At 53.7% G+C, this 8,539-nt stretch overlaps 1 non-coding gene across 1 annotated transcript; it reads right to left on the reverse strand.

Annotated features, from left to right (window-relative positions):
* Nucleotides 1-346: 346 nt before the first annotated feature.
* Nucleotides 347-458, reverse strand: LOC138505364 (U6 spliceosomal RNA). The gene has a single exon (XR_011280160.1). It is a non-coding gene; the product is annotated as a U6 spliceosomal RNA (small nuclear RNA).
* Between the last annotated feature and the right edge of the window lie 8,081 nt (nt 459-8,539).

The raw sequence follows: 8,539 nt of genomic DNA on the forward strand, positions 1-8,539 counted from the left end.
TCCTCGTTGCTGTCCGTGGAATCCTCTAGCAGCAGGGGCGACATTGCCCTAGCCCTTTCTTCCTTTTGCCTCACATCCAGCACCCATTTGGCCCCATGGTCTTTTTCTGCCTTTTTGGCCCATGCGCTGAATTCTTGCGCTCTTCTTGTTCTTTCTTCCGTCATTCCCGACTTTTGCCTCTTCTGGCTTTCCTGTAGACTTGCCTTCGCTCGCCTTGTTCCTCCTGTCTTGTTTCACCGGGCCCCTGTCTGGCTTCCCGTGTTGCCTGTTCCGACCGTTGTTCTAATTCGGCACGTACTGCCCCTTTAATGCTTACTGCATTTACTGATTGTGCCCCGGGTGCTTTTCAAATATGGAATGCTTCATGAATTTGCGTGTCATCCTTGTGCAGGGGCCATGCTAATCTTCTCGGCGTGCCTTTCCTTTCTTCAGGTGCTCCATTTTCTCCTGGGCGAAACTCTGCCCTAACCAGCTTGATCTCCTAAATGCGGGCTTCCCCAGCAACCCCATACTGATTGACGGATCCACCGTGCCTGATGCGGCCCGTGATATCACCCTCGACACAGAAATGAGAGAAGTCCCCATGTACACACAGGGAAAACAGGGGCCACCTCATCAACTCGGTCCCTAATATTTACCTCCCTTCGTTAACTTTCTTTATTTTACTACCTGCGCATAGGTTGAGATCGTTTCGGCCCCAAGACCTCTAATCATTCGCTTTACCAGATAAAACTGGGGTTTCCGAGCGCCAGCTATCCTGCGGGAACATGGCTACCAATAACACCCTTGACTCCCACTTCAGGCCAGAGGGCGCTACCACTCCCATCCTCACTCCTAAGTACTCCAGGAGCCCCTTTCCCACGACAGTTTTAAACAAGTGCTAATCACTGGTGCGCCCATGGTGCCGTGGTCGCAAAAGGGGGGCCTGCCATCCAAGCAACATTTCCATCAAAATACCTGCATTGCGGCCATAAACCGCCGTGGCTGCAAGAGGGGCATGCCATCACAGCAACTGTGTCATAAAATGTATGCATATCGTCACGCCACATGCGACAACATTCTTAAAACCCCCATACCCCCTAGGCCCTCCATCGTGCCGTACTTTGTACTGCACGGGGCCTGGGGCATTGTTAGTTGGCTCCCTCTCGGAGCTGTGAAACTGACCTGACGCTGCCCCCCCCGCCCCCATGCTCCTGGTCTGCTCCGTGTCGTCCTGCTTCCAATGTGTGCACTGAACGCACACTGCGCTGTGAATTCAGTGACTGGCCTTAAAAGTGAAAGTGTGGCACTTCCTGCTGCCTGCCGTTGGAGGGTTGGCGCGAACCCCCAACCTTCCCGATGGCCGCCTTATGTGGAGGGTTGGCGCGCCCCTTCTTCCTGCGCCACCACGTTTGTCCTTATGTACTGTGTCTTTAAGACCTTCTCTGGTCCGTCCCTCGCCCCGCCTCCAAGGCGTGACGTCCGCGGTTACCAGCTTCCCGTTGTCGCCCGGCTTCTCCCGCCTTGCTTACCGCCTCCACCGGTCCTCCCGATGTCTGCTGTGGCGGTTGTGTTGCCCGGCTTCCCTGTCTTCGTTCACCGCCTCGCAGCCTGGTTTCCCCAGACGTCTGCTGTGGCGGTCTTCCTTCGTCTGCCCGCAGCTCCGGCCTTCTGGGTCTCCCGCTGCTGCAACCTCTTCTCTCCGGCCGGGTTCCCGCTCCTCTCCGCTGGATCCGCTGCCGTCGTGAGGTGGGTCTTCCTTCTCTCGCACGCAGCTCCGACCTCACGGGTCTCCCGCTGCTGTGACTGCTTCTCTTCAGCCGGGGTCCCGCTCCTCTCTACTGGATCCGCTGCTGTTGTGCGGTGGGTCTTCCTTCTCTCGCACGCAGCTCCGGCCTCCCGGGTCTCCCGCTGCTGTGACTGCTTTTCTCCATCCGGGGTCCCGCTCCGCTGGATCTGCTGTCGTCTTGGGGTGGGTCCTCCTTCTTCCACCCGCCGCTCCTACAACCGTTCTTCCTGTTCCTCCCGCCACTTAAGCCCGCAGAGGCGAAAACGACCAGGGAAACAGACCTCAATCCGCTTAAGCCCGCAGAGGCAAAAACGAAACAAAACGTTTCCTTCTCTCCCTTTTCCAGGCCATAGGAGCTTACCCGAGTGAGGTGAGCTCCTTGCCTGGTTGTGCCCATCCTGCATTTCCTTGGGGTACTTATACCCCCCTGGCCCTTTGTTGTCCCTCTGGGGGGGGCTGGACTTCCTCCTGCCCCCCTGTTGCTTTCCTCACACCTTTCCCCCATCCGTGTGGGGTTTCCCTAGCAACGCTGGGGGTGGGGGTGCCGCTTGGCTGCCCCTCCCCTTGTATTTCGCGCCGTTCTGTTTCTCCCACCCTGTGCCTAACCCCCCAGGCCCTCCATCGTGCCGTACTTTGTACTGCACGGGGCCTGGGGCACTCTATCCAGCAGCTGCCAGAATCCACGTCCTGGAGGGTGCCCCTCCCCAGCGGCTCTGCCAAAGATTGACCTTCCCCTAACAACGCCCAGCCCATCACCTGCTACAACTGCGGCACAGTCACGGTGACTGAGAAGTGACTGACCTCAGACCTGCAAAGGACATCGAACCATCGCCCAACACCGGCACAAGACGATCGGACACACCATCATGACGACAATGGAGCGGGGCACCCCACCTACCCCCTGACTCCTGGCAGAGATATGGCGAACCTGGGGTGCGGCCCGTGCAGGGGTAGAGGGCGCCCCGTACCCCTCCTGAGAATTACCAGTGATTGTGGGCCTGAGGTGCAGGCATTGCACGATGGTGGAGCGTGGGCCGGCCAGGATAGCGTGGGGGCACACCTGGTCCAGAAGGGCACATCCATACACGGCCCAACTCCCCCTCAGCCCCGGCAGACTACGGAGGCCACATCCGCGTACCCCCGCTCCTGGGGAGGGGCACAACCACACGGCCAGGATCACCGTGACGGCAGGTGCCTCAGGCAAACCATGGTCTCCCAGACTGGGCCGGAACCCTGCCCGCAATATAGCAGCCCCCTGCCAGCAGAGCCTCGGTTGCCAGGGAGAAGCTCACCCTTAGCAGCCCCAGTGGGCCCCGGGCATCTACTTCGCACGCCTCGTGAGAGGGGGAAGCACAGCAAAGGAGAGCCACAATGTGTACGGCCCAATAAAGGTGCTGGAGGTAAGCAGACAGTTTCAGGGGCCCGGCATCACACAGGCCTCTTACACAGCAAGCAGTAGTCTAATGGGAATAAACTCACAGAAATTGGAATCGATCCTGCCACACCTGGTGCATGCCGACCAGACAGTGTTCATATGAAAATGGCACTTGGGGGACAATGTACACCGGATGCTACACGTTATCGCTGATGAGACAGACCAGGGAGACACTGGGCCTCATTATGACCCTGGCGCTGACGGAATGAAGGGGGCCAGTACGGCACCGGCCCCCTTCATTCCGTCAGGGCTGATTACGAGGTTCCCTTTGCGTAAAACCAGAACTCTTTTCCAGGTCCCGCGAGGGGAAGAGGGAGGTAACAACGGGACACTTGTTCCTGCAAGGAGGACTTACTGGGTCCTCCTATGTCGGAATGACCCGGTAAGTCCCCATTGCAGGAACCCGGTAATGGAGCCCGGTTTGCCTCCAAACCCGTAATGAGGTCCACTATCCTTACTGTCGATAATGAAAAAGCATTTGACAAAGTCCAATGGGACTTTATGTTCCTCGCGAACTATGGGCTCCCCCTGGCTCTGATCGACATGATCCACCTATTATACACAAACTCTGAGGCAACAGTGACCACCAACGGCCTTACCTCTGCCCCATTTTCTCTCTATTCAGGTACACGGCAGGGTTGCCCTGTATAGCACCTACTTTATGCTCTGTCTATTGAATCGGTGGCAGAGAAACTGCGTACAGACCCCGGTGGCGGGGGCTCGGGAGAGGGGGGGTGGAGCATTGTGTGTCCTTATATGCTGACGACCTTATTTTATACTTAAGCAATGCACCCACCTCCCTCCCCCGAGTGCGTTACCTCTTGTAGCGGTACGGGCCAATGGCCGGATATCGGGTCAATTGGTCCAAATCCTGCAGCTACGGCTGGATATTCCTTGGGATCCGGGAGGAGTGGCTCCATTCAAGTTGCAGGTAGATCATATCAAATATGTGGGGGTCAACATTAACGCACACATTTCAGACCTCAGGGATATTAACTACCCACACACGGTCAAGCAGATTTGCTCGGACCTCATTAAATGGGACACCCTCCCTTTATCTCTGATGGGAAGGATCAATGCCGTCAAGATGAACTTGATGCCAAAATTGATCTATCTAGCGATGATGTTACTGTGTGCCCCCAGCCCAGAATTGTACAGAACACTCGATCGTCTGTTCACGAAATGTATCTGGCCGGGCAAGAAAGCACATATCCGTTCACGGACCCTCATGGCGTCCTAAGCAGACGGCGGCCTTGCTTTACCATTGTGGCGCAGCTATCAGGCAGCACAGATCAGCTGGGCCAAATGGTGGCTAAATCCTGATGACTGCTCTCACTGGAAAGGCGTGGAATTAACTTGGATGGCTCCACTGACACATCTAGACATCCTTACCACCCCACCGACAAAACTACCTCAACACCTCACAGTAGACCCTGTCATTGGCCCATCCATAAATCAATGGCACAAACTCCGTTCCCTACAGGGCATAAACACGAAGCTGGCACCCATATGGATGTCGATTAAGACCCTCATGTCTCTTGACCACAAGCCCAAACTACACCCACAGCAAGACACCCGTTGGGCACATGTGAAAATACTCGACCTATGTGACGGCCCCCAAATACACACGTTCGCAGAGGGCAGGAATCTCCTCGACCTGCACGTAGTGAAATGGCTACAATATGGCACAGTATATTCCAAGATAAAGCGCTATACTACAGCAGCCTCCAGACAGGTCTCCCCACCACCCTGCAAATTAGACCTGGAGCGGCACATAGGAACCCACCCCGCCTCCGCACTTTCTACTCCATGGCCATTCCTAACAACGTGGATAGGAACTCTTCCCTCGCAAATTCATGGTCACTTGACCTCGACGCTCAGATCGAGACGAGCGATATATATATATTTTTTCAAAGCCATACTCGGGACCTCACTGAATATACAAAACAAAGAGGCCCAGTTTCAAATCATTCAACGCCTCTATTACACGCTGTCTAAGATGCACAAAATGGGCTTGACACCCACTCCGCTCTGTTGGCGCGGGTGTGCGGAAATAGGCACAATGGGGCGCATACTATGGTCATGCCCAAAAATGTAACAATATTGGCAAATGGTGCTGGGGCAGGTATCCACCCACTTCCCAGACGCCGATCTGACAATGTCCCCGGAGGATTTGCTTTTAGGGGCCAACCACAGGGACTGGCGCACAGACCCCCTATACGCAAAGTCATGAACACAACGCTATTTGCAGCCCGCAAACTACTAATAATTAACTGGAAAATAGCAACGCGCCTACTAAAACACAACTGTCTGGCATGCTAGCCAAGACATGCTCTCTGGAAAGGAGCGCACTTAAGAGAACCAATCCCGCTAAAGCGGAATTGGCACGCAAGCATTGGGAGCTACTTACCCCCACCATATAGATCCAAGCACACATGAATACTGAACATATAGTGAACATACTGGTCCTATTCCAGCGACACACAGCCCCAGACTCACCCACAAAACACTGATAGCTCCCACATCCTACATTCTATACCTGATGCACGCCCAGATTGGCATAAGCTATCACACCTACGCAACTCTAATGGCCATTAACACTCTAAAAACAATTTACAGTCTGATCCCGAGTAGTAGTAGCAGTTGTAGTAAGAACAGTTTATATTTGGGGGGCGGGAGGGGAAGGGTAGCCAAGCGGGCCTACAGGGTTTGGCCCTTGGATCGAGGCCTCCATTCCAGGACATGCTGTGACTAACGAAAGTGGACAAGGAAGGGCATGGAACTGGAGCTCCACCTGTCCCAAAGAGGGGATAAGGGCGGAGGGCGGGGAGAGGGAGAGGTATGGGGGCAGTTTGACATGATAAGTATAATGTATCATTAAAACTATGTATGTTGCCCAACATTGTCTACACAGTAAAATGATTAATAAAAAGAAGTTTTAAAAAAAAAGCGTTATGACAGAGTCATGATGCTCCTCAATAAAAGGGGCTCTGCTGGCACGTAGGAGGCAGTGCAGCAGAGCCCCAGGAAGCGGCAACTCGTATCTGTGACTTATTGTACGCTTTTTGGCTTACTGCACAAAAACCCAGACTCATTTAAAAGTGGAAAAGGTCGCTTTAATGTGACAGGCCAAAGCTTACAATAAAACGCTTACCTGGCTCCATGGCCTTACAGACTAACGAAATATTTAAACAACCAATTAACTAATTCCACCTTTCCATTCCCCCCAACAATTAAATAATTAAATAAAGCCATTTCCTCCCTACATGTCCCTTGGACCCTAGCATCTCCTTACCCCTTTTCAAGCGTCCCGCTTTCTCCCTGGGGCCATGCCCCTCCAGGCTCAATACCTGTTCCCCCGAGGTGGCCCGCTTGTGCAAACAGCACCACCCCATCCTTTCCCGTGTCATTCCCCCATTGTGCTTCCCTCCCCCCACATCAAAAGGGGCCATGCGGAAATAGGCACAATGGGGCGCATACTATGGTCATGCCCAAAAATGTAACAATATTGGCAAATGGTGCTGGGGCAGGTATCCACCCACTTACCAGACGCCGATCTGACAATGTCCCCGGAGGACTTGCTTTTAGGGGCCAACCACAGGGACTGGCGCACAGACCCCCTATACGCAAAGTCATGAACACAACGCTATTTGCAGCCCGCAAACTACTAATAATTAACTGGAAAATAGCAACGCGCCTACTAAAACACAACTGTCTGGCATGCTAGCCAAGACATGCTCTCTGGAAAGGAGCGCACTTAAGAGAACCAATCCCGCTAAAGCGGAATTGGCACGCAAGCATTGGGAGCTACTTACCCCCTTATTAATCCTGATGTCCAAACCCAATTCTGTAACTTGCACATCCTCCCACTGCAATCCCCCAGACTCCCCTTTTCCCCACACCAGCTCCGAAACCCGAAAAGCCCCGAAAAACAACCATGTAAAACAGGTCGCAAACAGCTCCCCCTCCCATACCGACCAGCAAACTCCCCCTACTACCTTAACCAACCTTTGCAGCAACTCCGCCGATATTGGCCTCCTCCTGTCCTTGTCCCTCTTACTCTCTCTTGCCCATCCTTCCAACATCCCACCAGAAAAACCCTCTCCCGAGGTGTTCTTTCTGCCCGACCTCCCCCCCCAACAACATTCCTTTACTTCCAACTCTTTAACCAATCTCCTAGCCAGGAGCACAGGTCCGCCAAATAGTGGTTGTTCCCATAAACCGACAAGTGCACCCCATCCTCCCTAAAAATCATAAAGCCCTCATACACTATTTCCTTATGATCCATCACCTGCACCGCCACGGAGGCACAAAACTTTACCATTTCTCTGTTAATCCCCTTTCTAGCCCTCTCTATCGCTCCCTCGCGCCTCGCCCCCCTCCACACTCTGTGCGGCAACAACTTAGTCCACAACACCTCTGCTTGAGGCCACATTTCCCGCACCCAAACTAAATCCCTTTTCATTTTCCTTAGCAGGGCCACCCCCATATCCCTAACCAGGTCAGTCTCCCCAGCGTGAATAATCAACACCTCCAGCGCCCCGTAGCGTTCCCGCATCCCAGCCAGCATAGGCAGCAACTGTTCCCAGCGCAGGCCCCCTAACCCTTGCCATTTTACCACCACATCCTTATAGCTACACCCCAGCTGCCTGCCCATAACCCTTTTCTCCGCTTCCTTCCCCGCCCATTTAACAATTGAATGGCCGACAATCCACACTTGCGCCAACTCCCCCTCCTTTCGCACAGCATCTGAAAAAGAAATTACAAAATTACCCACACAATACATACAACCCCCACGCTGTTGTCTGCCCACTTTTACCCCCTTCCTTAAAATTCCCCTTTATGAAAATTCCCTGACATACCCCTTGTATCTCCCAAACCTCCAACGCCACAAACTTTTCACCTTATCCTCTGTGAAACCCAACCTATTACCCTCTGATGCTGCCCCCATCCTGAATGAATGTGTACCAAAATCCTCGCCGTTTTCTCCTACCTCCCGCAGAGCCTTCCGCAATACCCCCAAAACTTGTGCTGCTGAAACCGGCGACCCATCCTCATGTTTAAACACTAAGCCTGTCTTCCCCCCACACCGCTCCTTCTACAGCCTGTCTGCCCGCACTGGGCATAAATCCTTGCTCCCCAGCCCCAACAAAACCCAGGAACCCTTCCCCTTCTGATCCGTTTTAGACTTATTAATCCTGATGTCCAAACCCAATTCTGTAACTTGCACATCCTCCCACTGCAATCCCCCAGACTCCCCTTTTCCCCACACCAGCTCCGAAACCCGAAAAGCCCCGAAAAACAACCATGTAAAACAGGTCGCAAACAGCTCCCCC

The sequence above is a fragment of the Ambystoma mexicanum genome, chromosome 11, assembly GCF_040938575.1.
Source record: "Ambystoma mexicanum isolate Mex_15411 chromosome 11, UKY_AmexF1_1, whole genome shotgun sequence".
NCBI lineage: Eukaryota > Metazoa > Chordata > Amphibia > Caudata > Ambystomatidae > Ambystoma > Ambystoma mexicanum.